General features: G+C 42.8%; 1 protein-coding gene across 8 annotated transcripts in view; it reads right to left on the bottom strand.

Moving 5' to 3' along the window:
* The window catches only part of TANC1 (tetratricopeptide repeat, ankyrin repeat and coiled-coil containing 1), a 226,744-nt gene that overhangs the window by 161,949 nt on the left and 42,576 nt on the right, over positions 1-22,219 (bottom strand). For all 8 annotated transcript variants that reach the window (XM_049106149.1, XM_049106146.1, XM_049106148.1 and 5 more), the window contains exon 2: positions 10,625-10,735. The gene's annotated coding sequence lies outside the window, so the exon portion shown is untranslated. The remainder of the gene's footprint in view (positions 1-10,624; positions 10,736-22,219) is intronic.

The raw sequence follows: 22,219 nt of genomic DNA, 5'->3' as shown, positions 1-22,219 counted from the left end.
AAAGTCACCCTCCTCCTCCTCTTCCCCCAACCTCCAACACCCACTCACCAGCGTGGGTTCTGGGTGCCTGTTGACGACACCACCACCACCACCCCCAACCTTCCCCTTTAGTCCACCAGACTCAAGGCCTCTACATCCCCATGGCTTTCTTTCTGGTCGGACAGCCAATCAAATTACTAAGTCTCACCAGTTCCAGCTCCTCTCTACTCCCTCCCATCATTCTGGGGAGGTAATCACCATCCTCCCCCACCCCCCACCAGACCACACGAAGGGCCCGCAGCCTGATTTCTCTAACCTTAGGCCAGTTAAAGGTAATCAAAATCACCCCTAGGGCTTGTTAAACCAGACTGCTGAGCCCCACACCCAGTCTGATGTTTAGGTCTAGTTTGAAGCTGAGACTTTTTAATAAATCCCAGCTGGTGATGACACCACTCTTCAGGATCCAACGCCAAAGAACCACTGCTTTAGACTCTCCTCACTCCCTTTCCATCTCACATCAATTCTTCCTGAATTTTTTCTTCATGGACTAGCAAAAGCCTTCTTAAATCTGAAAGTATAGGCGTCCGGCAGGCACCTGGGTGGTTCAGTCCATTGAACGTTGAGAGTCTGACTCGATTTCAGCTCAGGTCATGACCTCAGGGTCATGGGATGAGCCCGGCAAGGGGCTCCCTGCTCAGCAGGGAGTCCACTTGAGAGTCTTTCCCTCTGCCCCTCCCCCCACTCACATGCATGTGCAGGCTCTCAAATGAATAAATAAATTTTAGGAAGGGATGCCTGGGTGGCTCAGTGGTTGAGCACCTGCCTTTGGCTCGGGTTGTGATCCTGGGGTCCTGGGATTGAGTCCTGCATTGGGCTCCCCCCAGGGAGCCTGCTTTTCCCTCTGTCCATGTCTCTGCCTCTGTGTCTTTAGTGATAAATAAATTAATTCTAACAAAACACAAAATAATAAATGTTAGGGGAAAAAAGGAAACTGTTGTAGGCCTCTGATAACTGTGGACAAGAAGACCTACTCTTCACTGTGGACTTACTGTGCTTTAGGTTATCTCTGTCACAATTAAAACAACCCTGCAAAATATAGCATTGCCTCCAAATTTATAGGGCAACTTTGAAAAAAACCCTGAGACTTTGAAAGGTTAAGCAATTTCTAAATTCCACAATGACAAATTGGTTTTATGTATTCATTAAAGGGGACTCCTCCTTAAACAAACTCTTGTTACCAAAATCTGATGCAAAAAGGAGAATGGTGATAGAAAACAAAGAGAATGTTCTTCCCAGAACAAAGGTGAGACCTAGGAGGATACAAAGTATAGAACCACCTGTCCATTATTTAGTTGGTTTTGGTATAGACTCTTCAATTTACCTGCCTCTACCTACATATGGACTCTGCTTTTTTGCAGATCATATCCTTCTCTGTTCTAGCAGTTAAGCTCAAGCTAATAACTAGTTCTATGCTATTCTTATTAACAAAGTCTTCAGGGACACCCAGGTGGCTCAGGGGTTTAGTACCTGCCTTCGACCCAAGGTGTGATCCTGGAGACTCAGGATAGAGTCCCATGTCAGACTCCCTGCATGGAGCCTCCTTCTCTCTCTGCCTGTGTCTCTGCCTCTCTCTCTCTGTGTCTCTCATGAATAAATAAATAAAATCTTTAAAAAAAAAAGTCTTCATTTGAAAGGGGCTTTTCTGCCTTTGTTATGACCAGCACATGAATGATTCAAGCAGCAAGGATGAGCAGAGATTCAGAAGAGTCTACATTTTCACATGCTGTCATTTAAAAACAAAAAAAGAAAGACTCTACAATAGACTCATTTCAGACCTAAAAGACACCTGCAGATTCAAAGTGAGGGGAGAGAGAAACATTTATCTTGCAAATGAATGTCAAAAGAAAGCCAGACTAGCAATATTTATACTGAACAAAATAGACTTTAAAACAAAGACTGAAAAAAAAATAAAAAAAAAATAAAATAAAATAAAAAAATAAAACAAAGACTGTAACCAGAGACAAGAACACTATATAATAAAGAGGACAACCCAACAAGAAGATGTTAACAATTATATTTATTCACCCAACACGAGAGCACCCAAATACATAAAACAGTTAATAACAAAGGAACTAATGGATAATATTATAAAATTAGGGGACTGTAACACCCCACTCACATCAATGGACAGATCATCTAAATGGAAAAAAATCAAGGAAACAATGGCTATAAATGACACACTGGACCAGATGGACTTAACAGATATATTCAGAACATCCCATACTACAACAGCAGAATACATATTTTCAAGGGCACACAGAACACTTTCCAGAATAGATCACATAACAAACCTCTACAAATTCAAGATCAAAATCATACCGCGCATACCTTTTGACCACAACGCTATGAAACTGGAAGTTAACCACAAGATAAAAAAGTCTCTAAAGACCACAAACACATGGAGGTTAAATGATATCCTTACTAAAGAATGAACAGATCAATCAGGAAATAATTTAAAAGGTACACAGAAACCAATAACAATGAAAATACAACAGTCCAAAAATCTCTGGGATGCAGGAAAAGCAGTTCTAAAAGGGAAGTTTATAGCACTACAGATCTACCTCAAGAAGAAAAATGTCAAATAGTTACTCTAACTTTACACATGAAGAAGCTAGAAAAAAGAACAAGACCTAAAGCCAGCAGAAGAAAGGAAATAAAGATTAGAGCAGAAATAAATGATACAAGAACTAAAAAACAAAACCAAAAAATAGAACAGATCAATGAAACCAGGAAATGGTTCTTTGAGGGAAAAAAAATTGATCAACATCTAGGAAGACTTAAGAGAAAGGACTCAGCCAATACCACAGAAATACAAATAATAAAATAAATAAATAGAAGTTATGAAAACCTATATATGCCAACAAATTGGGACAACCTAGAAGAAACAGATAAATTCCTAGAAAGATATAAGCCACTAAAACTGAAACAGAAAAAAAAAAAACGGAAAACTTGGGACAGATAACCAGCAAAGAAATTGAACCCATAATCAAACTCCCAAACAGCTTCACAGGCAAATTCTACCAAACATTTAAAGAAGTGTTAATGCCTATTCTTCTCAAACTATTCCAAAATATAGACAAGAGAAAAAAACTTCCAAATTCATTCTACGAAGACAGCATTATTCTGATACCAGAACCAGATAAAGACTCCACTAAAGGGACATCTGAGTGGCTCAGTCACTTAAGCATCTGACTCTTGATTTCAGGCCAGGTCATGATCTCTCAGGGTTGTGAGACTGAGCCCCACTGGGGGTGGAGCCTACTTAAAATTCTCTCTCTCTCTCTCTCTCTCTCTCTCTCTCTCTCTCTCTCTCTCTCTCTCTCTCTCACACACGCACACGGCAAGTGTACTTACATACTCTAAAAAAAATTTAAAATGGTCTCACTAAAAAAGAACTACAGGCAATATCCCTGATAGACATATATGCAAAAATTCTCAACAGAATACTACCAAATTAAAGAGTACATTAAAACTAAATAAATCAAATGGGATTTATTCCTGGGTTGCAAAGATGGTTCAATATTCTCAAGTCAATATGATACATCACATTAATAAAATAAAGGATAAGAACCATGTGATCATTTCAACAGATGCAGAAAAAGCATTGGACAAAATACAACATCAATTTACGGTTAAAAAAAACCCCTCAACCAAGTAGGTTCAGAAGTAACATACCTCAACATAATAAAAGTCATATATGAAAAACCCACAGTTAAAATCATCCTTAAGAAAAACTGACAGCTTTTCCCCTAAAGTCAGGAACAAGATAGGAATGTCCACTCTTACCACTTTCATTCAACATAATAGTGGAAGCCCTAGCCATAGCAATCAGACAACAAAAATAAAAGGGGTCCAAATAAGTAAGGAAGAAATAAAACTTTATTTGCAGATGACATGATACTCTAAATAGAAAACCCAAAAGACTCCACAAAAAAACTTCTAGAACTTATAAACAAATTCAGTGAAATCTCAGAATTAAAAAAAAAAAAAATCAATGTACAGAAACCTGCTGCATTTCTATATATTAATAATGAAGCAGCAGAAAGAAACTACGAAATCAATCTCATTTACAATTGCACCAAAAGCAATAAGATACCTAGGAATAAACCTAAACACAAGAGGTGAAAGACCTGTACTCTGAAAACTATAAAACAGTGATGAAAAAACTGAAGATGACAAAGAAATGGAAAGACATTCCATGCTTATGGGCTGGAAGAACAAATATTGTGAAAATGTCTATAGTACCCAAAGCAATCTTAAAATTAAATGGGTACTTAAAATTAAAGTGCCCATTTAATACAATCCCTATCAAAGGTCTCACATTTAGATCTTTAGATCTTTAATCCATTTTTCACAGAACTAGAACAACAATCCTAAAATTTGTATGGAACCACAAAAGACCTCAACTAGCCAAAGAAACCTTGAAAGAAAAGCAAAGGAGGCATCACAATTCCAGAATTCATATTACAAGCCTGCAGTAATTAAAGCACCTGGCTGGCTCAGTAGGTAAAGCATAAGACACTTGATCTGGAGGTTATAAATTCAAGCCCCACACTGGGCACAGAGGTTACTTAAAATCTTAACAACTCAAATCTGTAGTAATCAAAACAGTATGGTACTGGCACAAAAATAGACACACAGACCAATAGAACAGAACAGAAAATCCAGAAATAAATCTACAATTGTATGGTCAATTGATCTTTGACAAAGCAAGAAAGAACATTCAATGGGATGAAGAATGTCTCTTCAATAAATGGTGTTAGAAGGGATCCCTGGGTGGCGCAGCGGTTTAGCGCCTGCCTTTGGCCCAGGGCGCGATCCTGGAGACCCGGGATCGAATCCCACGTCGGGCTCCCGGTGCATGGAGCCTGCTTCTCCCTCTGCCTGTTTCTCTGCCTCTCTCTCTCTCTCTGTATGTGACTATCATAAATAAATAAAAATTTAAAAAAAAAATAAATAAAAAAAAAAAAATAAATGGTGTTAGAAACCTGGACAGCAACATGCAAAAGAATGAAACTGGACCACTTTCTTACACCATACACAAAAATTCAAAATGGATTAAAGATCTAAATGTGAGACCTGCAACCTAGAAGGGAATACAGGCAGTAACTTCTTTGATATTGGCCATAGCAATTTCTTTCTAGATAGGTCTCCGGAGATGAAAGGAAAACTAAACTACTGGAACTACAGCAAAATAAAAATCTTCTGCACAGGGAAAGAAACAAAACAAAAAGGGAAAGTACAGAATGGGAGAAGATATTTGCAAATGAGTTGCCTGATAAAGGGTTAGTAACCAAAATATATAGAGAACTTATACAACTCAACACCCAAAAAGCAAATAATACAATTTAAAAAAGGGCAGAAGACATGAATAGACCTTTCTCCAAAGACATCCAGATGGCCAACAGACACATGAAAGAGTGCCCATCATCACTCATCATCACTCATCATCAGAGGAAATGCAAATCAAAACTACAATGAGCTGTCACCTCACACCTGTTAGAATGGCTAAAATCAACAACCCAAGAAATGACAAGTATTGGCAAGGATGTGGAAATAAAGGAACCCTTGTACACGGTTGGTGGTAATGCAAGCTGCTGCAGCCACTGTATAAAACAGTATGAAGTTTCCTCAAAAAGTGAAAAATAGAACTACCTTATGATCCAGCAATTACACTACTGGGTATTTACCCAAAGAACCCTACAAAAACCCTAATTCAGAGGGATACATGCACCATTATGCTTATAGAAGCACTACCTACACTAGCCAAATCATGGAAGCAGCCCAAGTGTCTCTTGACTGATGAATGGATAAAGCAGATGAGGCCTACACACACACACACACACACGTATATATGTGTGTGTGTATATATACATATATATACACATACATGTGCATATATAATTCACAAACATATATAAATATGGAATATTACTCCACCACAAAAATGAGTGAAATCTTGCCATTTGCAAACAACACGGATAGAGGTAGACAGTAAAATGCCAAGCGAAATAAGTCAGAGAAAGTATTTGTCTTTTACATTCACTCTTATGTGTAATTTAAAACAAAACAAATGAGCAAAGGAAAAATATAAGACACAAATCAAGAAAAAGACTCTTAGAGAAGACACTGATGGTTGCCAGAGGGGAGGTGGGTTGATGAATGGGTGAAACAGGTGATGGGAGCCCACTTGTGATGAGCACCTGGTGTTGTATGGAAGTGTTGCATCACTATATTGTACACCTGAAACTAATACAATACTGTATGTTGACTAAACGGAATTAAATTTAAAACTTTAAAAGTAGAGGTTTGAGGTGCCTGGGTGGCTCAGTCCGTTAAGCACCTAACTATGGCTCAGGTCATGATCCCAGGATTGTGAGATGGGGCCCCATTTTCAGCCTCTGCTCCTCCCCACTGATTCCATGATTACATGCTCTTGTGCTAATAAATAAAATCTAAAAAAAAAAAAAAAATCTTGTTTTTAGTACCTATTAAGAAAAAATATAGGACACATAATTTTGAATAACACCCAGTTCCTGCCCTCAACAAAGTCAGCCTTGGTAGGCCAGAAGTCTCAAGTAGCAGAACTTCCAGCCAGAAGTCTCAAGTAGCAGTGGCATTATGGGAACACACAAGAAAGAGTGACATGGTATCAAAGGTTCTGGAGTTGGCAGATCAATCCACAGGTTTAAAATCCCCCAATCCCAACCCCACCTGCTTTACTTGCTCTGTGATCTTCAGATTAAGTTACTGAACTTAATCTCTCTGAGCCTTAAGATCCTGAACTTATGGGGCACCTGGATGCCTCAGTTGGTTAAGCATCTGACTCTTGGTTTTGGTTCAGGTCATGATCTGAGGATTGTGAGATGGAGCCCCTGTTGAGTTTGAAGCTCAGCGTGGAGTCTGCTTAAGATTCTCTCTCCCTCTGCCCCTTCCCCTACCCCCTGCACACTCTCGCTCTAAAATAAATCTTTAGGGGATCCCTGGGTATTTCAGCAGTTTAGCGCCACTTTCAGCCCAGGGCATGATACTGGAGACCTGGGATCAAGTCCCACGTCGGGCTCCCTGCATGGAGCCTGCTTCTTTCTCCCTCTGCCTGTGTCCCTGCCTCTCTCCCCCTGTGTCTCTCATGAATAAATAAATAAAATCTTTTAAAAAATTAAATAAATGGTCATAACTGTCTCAGGTTATTGTGTCTGCTTATATAACCCCAACTACCACTTTTGATGACTAGAATCATTAAATGTCAGTGGAATGGCCTTTTTCCTTTTTTATTTAGGTTAGTAATATGATAGAAATTGCAAATCAAATCAAGAGATGGGGCTGACTGAGGGAGGATGAAGGATGAGTCACACATTTCTGGCTTGAAGAGTGCCAATGACCAAAGTGGGAAGACCAGACAGGGAATGAGGGAATGGGGGGCGGGGGGAGTGGGGAATGGACAGAAACAGGCAACAACTGGGAAGGAAAAGAGTTCAGTTCGGATATTCCTACTTAACAGTAAATATGAGTCATCCAAGTAGAAACGTCCACTAGATTGTTTGAGACAAGAAGATGAACTCACAGAAGGACCTGAGGGTCGTTAGCATGTGGGTGGTGGCTGAAACCACAGAAGTATTGAAGTCCCCCAAAGAGGCTCAGCAGACTAAAAGAAAACCACCAAGGATCAAAGCTCAAGGAATATGAACATTTAAGGGCAGATACAGTAGGAGGTAGGAAGAAATTAAAGAAGAAGAAATGTAGTCAGAAATGATGCAAAGGAACCCAGAGGAGAAAGTTTCAAATGAGGAGTGGTCAATACTACCATGTGCTGCAGAAAAGCCAGGTCAGAGCTCTATCAGAGGCCACGTGTAACCTTAACAAGAGAAGTTTCCATGAAGTCGAGGCAATGAAAAGCAGGTAACCGGTCATCTGTAAGGCCCCTCTCTAAACGGGATTCTTTGATCTCAAAATAGCAACTTATTCTCCATCAAATTATAACAAGTTGCAAGGTTTTCTTTCAGAGAAAGGGAATTTGCAAATGAGACAGAGTTATGGGGCGCCTGGGTGGCTCAGTTGGTTAAACATTTGCCTTCTGCTCAGGTCTTGATCCCAGGGTCCTGTGCCCCAAGTCCAGCTCTCTGCTCCGTGGGAAGCCTGCTTCTCCTTCCCCCTCTCCCTTTACCCGTGTGTGTGTGTGTGTGTGTGTGTGTGTGTGCGCGCGCGCGCGCGCGCGCACTCTCTCTCAAATATTTTTTTTAAAAAGAGAGAGAAAGAGTTAAAACATTTAACATGATCTTTGCTATTAAGCTATCGACTTCCTGAAGTTGGTCCCAGGGAAGGAATAAAGAAAAACTAGCTAATTCACTACCACCCAAAAACCTCCTAGAAGAGGAAGAAAAATGTATACCTTACTAAATAAATTTCCTGTCTAATAAATCTGAGGGCAATACCTTTAAATTTAAATTTCAATATTACTTTGAAAAATGTGTTACCATAGGTCAAAAAGCTTTGATTTCAATATGCAAATCTCTGCGTACTTGGGGTGAAATTCCATTTAAGCAGTTTTCCACTTGGATTTCTAAATAAGCCATAACTCTTATTAAACTTAGAAAATTGAAAAAAAAGATAAACTTAGAACATTTATCTTCAGTGTCATTTTTCTCATTCCTTGTATACTCACAACAATAGAGAGTGTTGTCCCAGACAATTTTAACTTAAAGTTATAAAATGGTTCTACCATGCAAATTATGGCACAAGAGAATGTTTGGCTTGGCTGTATGAACTGGTTAAACTAGTTAGTAGAGTTCAAAAATAATTCCCCCAAACATCTGCTCAGGCTAAGAAAGAGTCTCTTTGTTTTTAAGTCTGGTCCACATACAAATATTTTTCAAGAAGTTATATACTATCTCCTTTTGAGTTTTAAAAAACAAACATATAGAGCAAGGACTCCCTCCTCATCCCCGAAATTCTACTTCAGCACACCTGGGGGGGTGCCAGTATTCTAATTTTTAAAGTTTCACCTTAGGTTCTGCTGGGTACTCCCCAGCCACACTCCTGCTGAGCAACTTTACCTTTTGGCAAGATCGCCCAAAATTTTAGGGGCACTGTGACCACTGCATTCTTTATGACAAACAAGCAAAGCGTGGCAGGAGGGGGGAGTGCAGAATGGGACATCCTGCCAGCAAGCCACACGTGACAGCTGGCAGAGTGCACCTGCATCTTACATGGACGTTTCAAGAACTCACAGAGATTTGGAAGCAGCTATAACCTTGATCCCCGTCTCCTATGGGGCCTCCTTCCAACACCCACAGAGAAGGAATACAGGGCAGTCTTCAGAGGCCTCAACCATTCTATCCAGAGCTCCTGGGAATTTCTGCTCCGCAGCCTCAATTGTGAGCAGCTGAGCATAAATAACAATCCTCCAAGCTGTGCTCACTTAAGATGGGACTGAAGACCCAGTTCTCAGCCAATGCTCTTCTTTATTTATTTATTTATTTATTTTTTTTATGATAGTCACAGAGAAAGAAAGAGGCAGAGACACAGGCAGAGGGAGAAGCAGGCTCCATGCACCGGGAGCCCGATGTGGGATTCGATCCCGGGTCTTCAGGATCGCGCCCTGGGCCAAAGGCAGGCGCCAAACCGCTGCGCCACCCAGGGATCCCCCCAATGCTCTTCTTTAAAGCAAAGGGAATATTTAAGCCCTACTAACTGCCACACATTAGAGATAGAGAATGCAACTCACAATGTGAACAGAACAAAAGTTTTGCCCATCAGAGGAGCCTCCAGCCTCACCAAAACCCTTAAAGTAGGTATTTTTGTTCAAAAATTTACATATAAAACTGCAGTACAGGAAAATCGCAGTACAGAAGAGTAGCAGCTTTCCTAAAGTTTCTAAAGCCATACAACTAAAAAAATCCTCCTTGAGGGACACCTGGTGGCTCAGCAGTTGAGCGCCTGCCTTCAGCTCAGGTCATGATCCCAGCGTCCTGGGATCAAGTTCTGCATCAGGTTCCCTGCAGGGAGCCTGCTTCTCCCTCTGTGTCTCTCCCTCTCTGTGTGTCTCTCATCAATAAATAAAATCTTAAAAAAAAAAAAAAAAGAAAGAAAAAGAAAGAAAAGAAAAGAAAAAAGAAAAGAAAAGAAAAAGAAAGAAAAGAAAAGAAAAGAAAAGAAAAGAAAAGAAAAGAAAGAAAAGAAAAGAAAAGAAAAGAAAAGAAAAGAAAAACCCAGGGAAGGGCAAAGACACAAGTCAGAATAAGTTAACAGGACTTCTGTTTTGTGAACTGTCAATATTAACAAGCTATTCACACAACGCATACTAAATATTTTCAGTACTGGGCTAGGAACCATAGAGAGATCCCAAATCTTGAAAGGACAATAAAATTAGAAGAGTTCTGAAAAAAAGAAACAAAAATGTACTGAAGCATCCCTATTAATAAGCATGCTTTAACACAGTAACTAAGACACCAGATTTTTAAAAAATTCTTAAATCTCTTTGAGTAAAAACCCAATTTACTTTCAAAAGCCTCAAAATCTTCAGAGAATAATTCATCTTTGAAAACAGGATCTGTCAGTGGACAGATTCTCTATGCGCCCCACTCACCTTGTCTCACCCCAGACTCCACGTGCTTGCAAAACAGAGAGGCGGTCTCACTCGGGAGGGAACCCAGAAAGCTCCTCTGGACAAGCTGACCACAGAAACCTAGAAAGAGACCTGGAGAAAAGAAAACCTGTGAGCACACTCGCCCTAGGAGACAAGCAGCAGAGTTTATAAACCAGCTACAGCTGGGGCGCCTGCGTGGCTCGGTCAATTAATTAAGCGGCTGCCTTCGACTCCGGTCATAATATCTCAGGGTCCTGAGATCGAGTCCCGCATTGGGCTCTCTGTTCGGAGAGGCATCTGCTTCTCCCTCTCCCTCTGCTCCTCCCCTGCTTATGCTGTCAAATAAAATCTAAAAAATAATAATAGTTTTAAACCAGCTACAACCTCCATGAAACTCCCGACAAAGCCATGATGGAGAGAAAAGAGTCGTCAGCACACGCATCGTCTTAACAGAGGGGAAAGCAAGGTGACCAGTTGGCAAAAGCAAGAAAATTCATTCTTCCGACGCCCTCTATCGAGTTGACAGGGCAGGGGTTATATTTACCAACGCCCTCATCTGGAGCCAGGTACTCGAGTATTTCTTTACTTCTCTCTCTTGGGTTTTCTCTTTAAGTGATACTAATAGGTTTGCAGCCCAGGACACAAAGAAACGTTTCAAAGGTTCAAGACAAGGAGCCAAGAACCTCCCTAGGGCTCCCCGGTCTCCTGCCAGGCTCCTCACAGGCCCCAGCTCCCGCCCAGCCCCCCTGAACACACGGCCCGCCTCACACCTCTGCTCCCCCGCCGCTCCTCCCGAGGCGCCCCTCTCCCCCGCTGGAAACGAAGTCATCGTAGCACAGCTCAGGGGCGCCCTGCACGCCCGGCCCACCCGTGGGGCCCTCCCAGGCCTTCCTCTGGCTCAGGAAGCCTGTCCGGGACCTGAGCGCCAGCATCCACTTCCTTCCTGTCCTCCCCTCCAACCAGTTTCCCCAGGGCTGGTCTCACCTGCCCGCCCCCCCTTCCCCCCCTCCCCCCCCCCCCCCCCCCCCGCTCTGTCACAAGAGGCGGCAGGAGCTTGTTGAGGGAAGGACTCCAGGAAGAGGGCCCCGGTGACCGGTGACCGACTCGGCCTATTTCCCCGGGACGTGTCCCTCTGCCAGGTGATACCCACGCTCCCCCTCGTGGGCCTTCGGGCTCGGTCCAAGTCACTGCCCTCAGGGCACTGCTGCCCCCAGGGACACGATCCCCGCAGTCAGGCCTCGGCCGGCGAAGCCCCGGGCAGGCGGGGCAGCGGCGCCCACGAGCCTTTCTCTGGGAGGCAGCCAGGGACGGCCGCGGGGCGTAGGCTCAAGCCTCCCCCCACTTCAGAAGCCCCAGGAATCTCGCTGAAGGACCCGGAGAGACCTGCACGGACCAGGTGCTCACTTGGGGTCAAACGTTTCCTCCAGAAAGGGCCTCCTCTGGCGTTCAGCGACAGCCCGCAGATGAGCCAGGCCTCGGGGCCCCCGGGGTTGCCGCAGGACCGCACCAGCTGGTGAACAGCAGCTCCCTGGGTGTCTCCGGGCGTCCTGTTATTCGCCCATAAAAGGGATCCCCCGCCTCTTCACAGAGGGTTCTGGCAGCAAGGGAGGGAATCCATCTCCAGCCAACGTCCTTTCTTAGAGCACACCTCAGGAAGAGGCAGGCCTCGCATTCGTCCCAACCACACCTACAAGTATTAAGGGAATGCCCATCACGGCCCACAGCGTGCCGCCTGAGCGCAGGCCCTGTGCCCAAACGATCCACAGATGTGTGGGCGCCCTTAACGTGACATCTGTAACAGGTGCGCACACGCCTGCTCTCCCTCTGGCCCCTTCTCCACCTAGAGCCACCCATCTGTTACACTCCTCCTGTAAGGATGGGGGGGGTTCCTCTCTGAGTTCAAGACTACAAAGGCACCGCTATAAATTACAGACTTACAGAGGTCCCAAGGGGAGGCGGCTTCCTGCAAGGAGAAGGACTGTCCCTACAGCCTGTTTTTGTGGTGATGAGATCACAGAGTTTAGATTCTGTATTTGGTCCTACATGGGTTTTAAGGGCCATATTCAGTAATTACAGAAGGGAAAAAAGGAGGTCAACGTAGACCAGAGGAACTCTGAGTGGTGTTTGAGAAGTTACTTATAACTGCAGTGAGATCACTCACCTCCCCAAACTCAGAACAGAAACTATACCTCGAGTTTCCACCTTTTGTCCTTCAGAATCAATGTTACATTAGATTTTTTAAAAAGGGCAACTTTCTACTTTTTACTTGTTTTTGTTTCGGTATTCCTCCATTCGAAGGGCTCCACTCACTTTCAATGCATAATCCAAAATTTAGGCCCAAGAAAGTTTTAAAAAACAAGCATTATGCCACAAAATATTTTCATGTAAAATTCAAAGACAACAAAGCACATTTACTGGAAGAATTTTTTGGAATCTAACACATGGGAATTTAGAGACCAGATGAATGAAAACCCTCAACTGCCAATCACTAGGTCTTAATTTGCAGATCTAATTTCTAATTGGCTCCTAAAAAAAATAAAAGAAAAAAAAAAAACACCTTAAAATGCTTTTGAGAATTTACTTACTGGTTTACTTTCTGGTCATCACTCTTTTTCTGGTCATCACTCTTACCTTTTTTTTTCTTTTTTCAAAAATGAGAAAGAGCCTCCCAAGTTGTTTATTCATCAAAAAAAAAAAAAAAAAAGTTATTATCTCTCAGCTATCTCCCTAAACCCTAGCAGTGGGCCTCCTCACACCACAAAACAAAGACTACTGTGTGTGTTCATGGACCAAGGCGTGTGACCACTGGTTCCGTGTGACAGTCCACATCCTCTGGTTGTACAGGGCTCTGTGGCACCGCAACCGCTCCACCAGAACATGAGGCGCAGACAGGTGAGGAAGGTCACAGCTTGCTGCGTCCGGAGAGTTCACGGGGGCACAGGTCACAGTCAACTGCATAGAGTGGAAAAACAATGCCACCAAAATGCTAAAGCGAGGAGAAGAATGTTCTCGTTTTTGTTTTGTTTCATTTTGAATGCCAGTGCTTAATAGAAAGCAGGCTTAAATAAAGGAAGAAGATAGGGAGAAGGAGAAGCCTAGGGACTTTGCATGCATTTGGGGCAGGAGCAGCAAAAGGCATGATTTTAAAATACCTATTTTCATTTCAAATCCTGCAGCTTCCATTTTCCTTGAGACACAGGTACTGCTAGTATCATTCCACCTCACTTACACCGAGGTGGCTTTCAATCCTAACCACCGGGTCAGAATTTCCCAGTGAGCTTTAAAAGTTCTGATGCGCAGAGAAATGAGAACAGAATCTCTGGGGATGAGGCTCAAATGCTGATACTTTATAAAGCTGACCAGCTGATCTTCAGGTATAGCCAGGATTATGAACCACTGCCCCTGCCCTATCCCCAGAGTGTTTTTTTTTGATGGTGTGGGGCAGCAGGAAATATTTATGCTTAAAAAGGGGGGTGGAAGGTCAAACACATGGACCAGGGATAGAGTTGGAGGAAGCTGAAGTGAATAGTAACTTGCAGGTGGTGATCTCTGGAGTGGGTGCAAGGTGTGGCCTGCAGAGCACACTCCCTCAAGGAGAAGCAGGAGTGGGACAGCCTGGGTCGTTCCCCACGTAAATCCTGCACAGCTCTGCCTTCAGGCAAGAAAGAGGTAGCAAGTCAAAGCTCATCTGTAAAGACCATTCCCAGGTCAGGTGTCTGCTATGCAAGACGTGATTATAATACGATGGTTTTCCAACGTGAAGAATCTACTGAAGTGTATTTACCCCCATGATTTCCCCTGGTTCTTCTAATAACACTATTTAACAGGTTTGTTTTGTTTTGTTTTTATCTGATGATCTGTATTTCCTCGCTCACCAAATCTAACAAAGCACACACTCATTACAGGATCACTTCCTGGAGTTATATCGCCCCAAAAACAGAGCTTTCCTAGGCTTAAAACCAGCTGGCTCACACAAGGGCTGAACCCAGACATGATTTTAAATTAGCATCGTTATGTTCCTCGAGGTGACAGTGAGTGGGTAAGAGGGAGAACACGGGTATCTGGGTGAAGGATGAGGACTGCAGCAATACCGTCTCCAGTTGAGGAGTTAATTCTATCCTCCCTTCCGTGACCTGCTCTCGACCCGTCCTTCTGAAACAGTGACAAAAATCAGGCAGCCCAACCTGGATGCCTCCTTCCTAATTTGTCTCTCGTGGAAAGAATTAATCAGCTTTGCCTAATCCATCCTTTACCAGTATTTCCCCAAGCACGTCCTGCAGGCCACTGTACCAGAAGGACCTGGGCATCCCTGGACACCACGCCAGACCACATAAGAAGGGGATCGTACTATCTGGAGTAGAGCCCAAGAGTCTGCATTTTAATCAGCCACACAGACACAACAGTCAGTGAACCAGTCATCCATTCCTCCTTTGAAACGGGTTCACCAGATGTGCTGCTAAGTCTCTCCATAACGTCTGCCGCTTCCTCATGGGGGTCACAGTCTCCCATGGTAGCTGCTTTCTCCAAAGTCACTGCGTGACCACTTTCAACTACTGCTTGCACCCAGCACAGCTGGCTCAAGGTTCCTGACTCAAGTCACTCTTCGCTGCACCCACCCCCAGAGCAAAACTTCTCTAGCACTTTCGCCTTAGGATTTCGGGTCTGTTAGTTCTCTCTCCCAACCACATGCTAAGCTTCTCGAAGGCAGGTCCACGTCATCCTTCTGTATCCTCCACAGGGCTGGGTACATCTTGGGTTTTGAGAATAGTGCTTGACTGATCAAACCCTTGCCTCAGCCCCGGGTTTTCCTCCTTTCACCTTCTTCTCATTGTCCCAGAGAAAACATTCATTCTCTCCTTTCCACAGCAAAATCGCTTCAGGCGTGGGTAGGAGAAAAGAGTGACACTCTAGTGGGGACATGAAGGGGAGGGGACAGGAGTCATGAGCTAGCAACCTCAGCTACCCAGCAAGCAGCTAGAAACCAAACTTAGTCCTTGCAGCTGCCAAAACCTGCAAAACTTCAGACAGCTCAAATCACAAACACACAGCTCAGAACTCCCCAGCCTCGCCCCACTTCGATCCGACACCTCTTTCGCAGGCCCTCCCCGAGAGCTATTTTACTAGATAGGATTCTTACGGGAGGGAAATATTTGGTTTCCCAGGTCACCGTGAATTAAGAGGGTGATGGGTAAACTGCTAGATCAAGGCACAATGACAGCCCTGAAATGACTGACAGGGACAGTTTATAAGATCCCAAACAGTACATTACAGGTTGTTATAGTATAAATAGACTTTCAATCCCCAAAGTATCCAAGGACACCAAAAAAGGGGGGGGGGGGGCATTTCAAAACAGCACGATCAGTGGCCCTGAAAGATGATTTGGGGCACTAAGAAAAGGTTATTTCATTTTCAGTGGGTCTCCAAGCCACTCTACCAGGAGAGAAGATGCCCACGTGGCCAAGCTCAGTCTCTAAGATCCACATGTTCTCAAAAGTAAGAACAGACACTGTATCCAACTATCCAATTGCGATGTGCTGCTTCTAGGAGGTCTCCAAAACTACCGAATACCGGGACAGACTTCCCAAGGCAGGGACATAACCCTCAGCATTGCCATGCTGACGGGGAACCTTCTGTCTGCCTACTCCCACCCTTGCCACACACTTGCACTGCTCCTTTCCTTGGGTATTTGTAAGTTAAGCTCCTTACCAGATTTAAACTTCCTGGAGCAGAGGCATACCATGTATGGACACCATGTCCCCCCCGCTCTGCCTCTCACAGCTGATGCCTGCTGACCCTGTGCCAGTTCCCTCTGCCTAGAAGCCCAGATCATCTTAAGGAAGGGGAGATTTAAATAAGTGTGTCTTAAAATACCCCAAGCATTTCATTTTTTTAAATTTTAATTCCAGTACAGTTATAACATAAGCCCAAGCATTTCTACAGTCTTTAAAGATGTTGATTTTCCTGCTTTCTTAAGAAGTTAAAAATACCTAAGTTTAAACATTAGGATTCTATGATCAATGGGGCAAGCCTCGGTTTATCTTAGAATCTAATCTATATGAGACATAGAGCCAAGGAATAAACTCTGCATCACTGCATGTACGTATCTGAACCACACAGGTCAGGATGAGTTTTTCCTTCATCTAAAAGCTACCTAACCTCAAATGGCTTCAATCATTTATCTGTTCAGAACTGATTATTGCACAGCTTCATATTTTTGTCTTGATAAGTAATAGCATTTGCTTTGGGATTAGTAAAGAAAGTACTTTAATGAATGTAACTGGTAGTTCCATAATAAAAGGTTATGGTTTATACTTGGTTCGAGTAATTTTATTTTATCTAAATGGAGTTAAAAACTAAATTTATTTCCAGATTCACAAAAGCAATTCTCAGTTTTGTTTCAAGCTCATTGTTGAATGTGTCCCTTACACTCAGACCCATTCATTTTACAAACAGGCTACAATGACCTACCCAGGGTACTGAGAACCTCTCTATTTTAAGAGGGTGGAGGTCAAGGTTGTCAGGACATCCTGGCCTGGTCTGCTGTTTCCAGCTTCTATAGCCCTTCCCCGCCACAGCTGAGGCCTCCTGACCCTCACCCCACCCTCTTCTTTGGCTCAATCCAGGGGGAATTTCTAGAATAGAGGTTTGTTTGTTTTTTAAGATTTTATTTATTTATTCATGAGCGAGAAGCTGAGACATAGGCAGAGTGAGAAACAGGCTCCCTGAGGGGAGCCTAATGCGGGACTCAATCCCAGGACCCCGAATCCTGGGGCCTTGAGCCAAAGGCATAGGTTCAACCACTGAACCACCCTCAGGGGCCCCTACAATAGAGATTTAAACAGTTTGAGCCAAGCTGCTTTTGCTACTTAACCAGCCCTGATCTTGTGTCCAGTCTCGACTTCTTTCTCCTGCATTCCCCAGGCCTAACTCACCCTCTAGCTCAGTTCTGATAACCTGCAAGTCTCTGGGGGCTGAGATGCTTCCTTCCCCTCGGCAATCCTCCATGGGACCAGAAGAGGTTTTCTTCATGTCGGGCTACTCTGATGTGCTGGGCCACTCCAGACCACCCATCTGCCAGGCCACTAGCACTCAAGACCCCTGTTCTTTCCTCCTGGCATACAAGACTTCCTCCCAGCTGCAAACAGTAGGCCTGTTGCCCCACTACATGTCTTCCACCCCTGGGTGGGGAGTTCCAGGCCCAAACTGGGCCTCAGTAGGAAATGACTCAGATCACAAAAAGCTGAGGGTCCCTGGGCCAGAACACAAGTCACAAGATCTGGATCTGAACTTATCAGAAATTAAAATGCCAGCAACAAAACATCAACAAAGCAAGAGAAAACAGGACACATCTCCTCTGAGAAAAATGTGCCCATGCTGAACATGGTGGGTATGCAGAAACCACAGCAGCTTCATTCACTAGTTCTAAGGTGAAACCTGAGGAAAATTAGAGAAATGGCCACTATTGTGTCTTCCCCGGGTGGAGGGGAGCCAAAAGGCTTCTTACAAGCAACCCCAAAGCTAACATTTATGGCTACTAAAATTACAAATATGAAAATAACCAGGTAGGTCTTTTCTCCAAAGAAATTAAGTCGTGTTCTAAAACCCTTTAACAAAGCTAAATTTATATGCATATTTTTATCAACAAATTAAAACAAAAACAGACAACATTAAAAACTCTAGCTGGCTAAACTATATCCCAATTCAAAATGACATGAAAAACTGCAACCTTCATTTTCTGGTCAAAGCTTATTTTTGCAATACCTATCATTTTCTACAGAATTCTAGCATTTTCTGCCTTCCACCACTATTTTATAGAAAGACATTTCCCCCTTGGTTTCGTATCTTTGCTTTTTGATCTTGTTAACAATCCTGAAAATTCCAACCTTGCAATTTTTTCAGTCCTGGGAAGGAATAACACACAGTCATTTAAAAGCCAAAAGCAGTGTCAACACTTCCTCAATGACACAGCTGCTGTGAGTGACCAGTGAATCAAAGCTTGTGGTTTTTTTTCTTTTTGGAAAATGATGACTCTGCCTCAAAATAATTCTCAAAGTTACTAAACTCATAGTCAAAAACAGTAAGGCATCAGTAAAACAAGAAGTACTGGGGTACCTGGGTGGCTCAGTGGTTGAGAATCTGCCTTTGGCTCAGGTCATGATCCCAGGGTCCTGGGATCTAGTCCCACATTGGGCTCCCCGCAGGGAGCCTGCTTTTCCCTTTGCCTGTGTCTCTGCCTCTCTGTGTCTCCTATGAATAAATAAACAAAACCTTAAAAAAAAAAGGAAGTACTAACTAACTACCTGTGATAAAGTATAGCGAAATACATGAACAAGAGGGTCTTGTCCAATGACTCTGGACAGGAGAGGACCCACTGTATGCTGTGGAACACAAGTTCTGTATTACAAACCTATATGTTTTTTAAGATTTTATTTATTTATTCATGAGAGACACACAGAGAGAGGCACAGACACAGGAAGAGGGAGGAAAAGTAGCCTCCATGCAGAGAGCCCGATGTGGGACTTGATCCTGGGACGCCGGGATCACGCCCTGAGCTGAAGGCAGACGCTCAACCGCTGAGCCACCCAGGTGTCCCTACAAACGTATATTTATACAAACATACACGATCCAGCAACCCCACTTCTGGGTTTTTATCTAAAGAACTAAAATCAGGATCCCAAAGAGAGATTTGCAGATTCCATGTTCATTGCAGCATTATTGATAATAGCCAAGATTGTAGAAGGAGCCTCAACCAGTTCAATGGATAAAGAAATTCTGGTATATACACACATTGAATACTATTAAACCTTAAAAAAGGAAATAAATCATGTCACATGCTAAGACATGGATGAACCTTGAGGATTGTGCTGAGTGAAACAAGCCAGTCACAGAAGGTCAAATAGTGTATGATTCCAACTCATATGAGGTATCTAAAGTAGTCAAATTCATAAAGGCAAAAAGTAGAATGGCTGGTTACCAGGGGTTGAGGGGAGGGAGAAATAGGGAAATGTTCATTGGGTGTAAAGTGTCAGTCATGCAGGATGAAAAAGTCCTAGATATCTGCTGTACAAGATTGTGCCGACAGTTAAAAATACTCTACTGTACACTTAAAAATTTGTTAAGAGGGTAGATCTCGTGTTATGTACATGTGTGTGTGTTTTACCACCACAATTTAAAAAAAAAAGAAGAAGAAGAAGAAACAGGCTCTGGAATTTATATTATGCTGGCTTCAAAGTTCCCAACCCTTTGACTGCTTCATATTGCCTACATCAAGAGACGTATATATGACATAGATTAGCATATAATAAAAGGCTAGAGTATAGGATAGGAAGAATACAAAGGGGTCAGGGAACCAAAGAAGGCTGAAGTAGTTGAGGAAAGCATCAAAATGGAGGTAACTCAACCCAACCTCTGAAGGATTATGCTGAGCCTGTGGAGTCTGCAACAAGCCTGGCAGGTAAGTATGGACACTGAGCTGGTCCAAGTCAAGAAGCCATGCTAGGAAAGAGCTTTCAAAGGCTTGGAGAGTAATATTATATGTAGAATGAACTCTATACTTCCAACCTATAAATTAATCACTGACAGCTAGAAACTGAAGCAAAACCATTTATAATCTAGTCCTCAGAGTTTCGAATGTTTTCCAAATCCTGGAATAGACCTTGCTATGTGACAAATAAGTAATATAAAAAGTTATAAGGCACAGCTCTCCATCAGGGCCAGTCTGAGTTAAAACAATCAGAAGTTAGACCAAATAAAGTGTATAACATTTCTAAAGAAACGAATAAAAATATGGTATGGGAGTAACGTCCCATTTATCTAACATCCCTGAAAAATTAGGTATGCTAAAAAAATGAATCTTTTAGATAATGAAACTGTTCCCTTTAAGTAATAAAATCTGTGTTAAGGGGCTCCAGAGTGGCTCAGTACATTAAGCATCTGCCTTTGGCTCAGGTGGTGGTCTCAGGGTCCTGGGATTGAGCAGGTCCCTGCTCAGCAGACAGCCTGCTTCTTCCTCTCCCTCTGCCCCTCACCTTCACCCGTGCTCTCGCTCTCTCAAATTAATAAATAAAATCTTTAAAAAATAAAAAAAACCTGTATTAATAGGGGACATCCGCATATAGACTAGTGTTGGACAGATATTACGGAATTAACTATATTATGTGATAACGGCATGGGGGGGGGGATCTTTCTTATATTTAGAACGCATACCGAACTCTTTACAATTACAATTACATAGTGTCCAGTATTTGCTTTAAAATGCTCTAATCAATCCAAATAAATAAATAAATAAATAAATAAATAAATAAATAAATAAATAAAATGCTCTAATCAGGCAGCCCGGGTGGCTCAGCGATTTAGCGCCGCCTTCAGCCCAGGGCCTGATCCTGGGGTCCCACATCGGGCTCCCTGCATGGAGCCTGCATCTCCCTCTGCCTGTGTCTCTGCCTCTTCTCTCTCTGTGTCTCTCACGAATAAATAAATAAAATCTCTTTTTAAAAAATGCTCTAACCACATAAAAACCAGTGAAGGATTAGTAAAACAAGGTTGGCTACATGTTAGTATTTGTGAAGCTAGGTGATCAGTGTATATATATATATATATATATATATATATATATACACACACACACATATATATATAGTTATATATATATCAGTTCATTGTATTCTTCATTATATATATATCAGTTCATTATATTCTTACTACTTGTATGTTTTTGGCAATTTATATAACTTTTAAAGCCCCAGGTTGCCTATTTGGAATAAAACTGTCTCTAACATTTATAACCCAGATTCTAACTACCTTATTAGAGACCTTATCAGGTCTCTCTCAACCCAGAATACCTTTTTACTCTGCCTAGACAACTCCTATTCACCCCCTCAAGACTGTACCACCTTATGTTCACTCCAGATCAGAGGTCTCAATTTTCCCTGTGCTCTCACTATACCCCATTCATCTCTACTCTATACCCCTTATTATACTGTCTTGTATTTAGGTATGAAACCATTTGCATTCTTATACTATAAAAAGAGACCCTAAAGGTGCCTTGTGCACCTGGTTGGTTAAGCATCTGCCTTGGCTTGGGTTGTGATCCTGGGGTTCCGGAACCGAGCCCCGAGCTGGACTCACTCCTCAGTGGGGAACCTGCTCCGCCCTCTCTCAGCTCATGCTCGCTCTCTCAAATAAAGAAAATCTTAAAAAAAAATTTTTTTAAAGTCCCTAATTCGTTTATCATCATATGCCCAGAGCCTAGCACACAATACACACCAAATAAATATTTGGAAATCTAACAAGACCTAACCTGGAGTCATCACAAAAACCCAGTTACTATCCTGCCAAGGGATCTTAGAAAGGCGTGTCAGGCTGCACAGCATATGCTCTTCCCAAGCTGATGTCCTTATACAGTCAAGCAGGCCTCCAATTTCCAAACTGTCATTTCTATGGATGGAAACCCTGAACACACACATCAGTGTTCACAACTCAAATGGCCTCCAGATAAAAGAGCCCTGGGCACACATTTAGGAGACAGGTGCATATAAACACCCATGAACTATCCATTCGGGACTGCTCGGAGGGCTTTTCTGCTTAATTCCACAA

This window comes from Canis lupus, chromosome 36 (genome assembly GCF_003254725.2).
Source record: "Canis lupus dingo isolate Sandy chromosome 36, ASM325472v2, whole genome shotgun sequence".
Classification (NCBI taxonomy): Eukaryota; Metazoa; Chordata; class Mammalia; order Carnivora; family Canidae; genus Canis; species Canis lupus.
The sequence above is the reverse complement of the archived record's forward strand: the minus strand, read 5'-3'. Positions and strand labels throughout refer to the sequence as shown.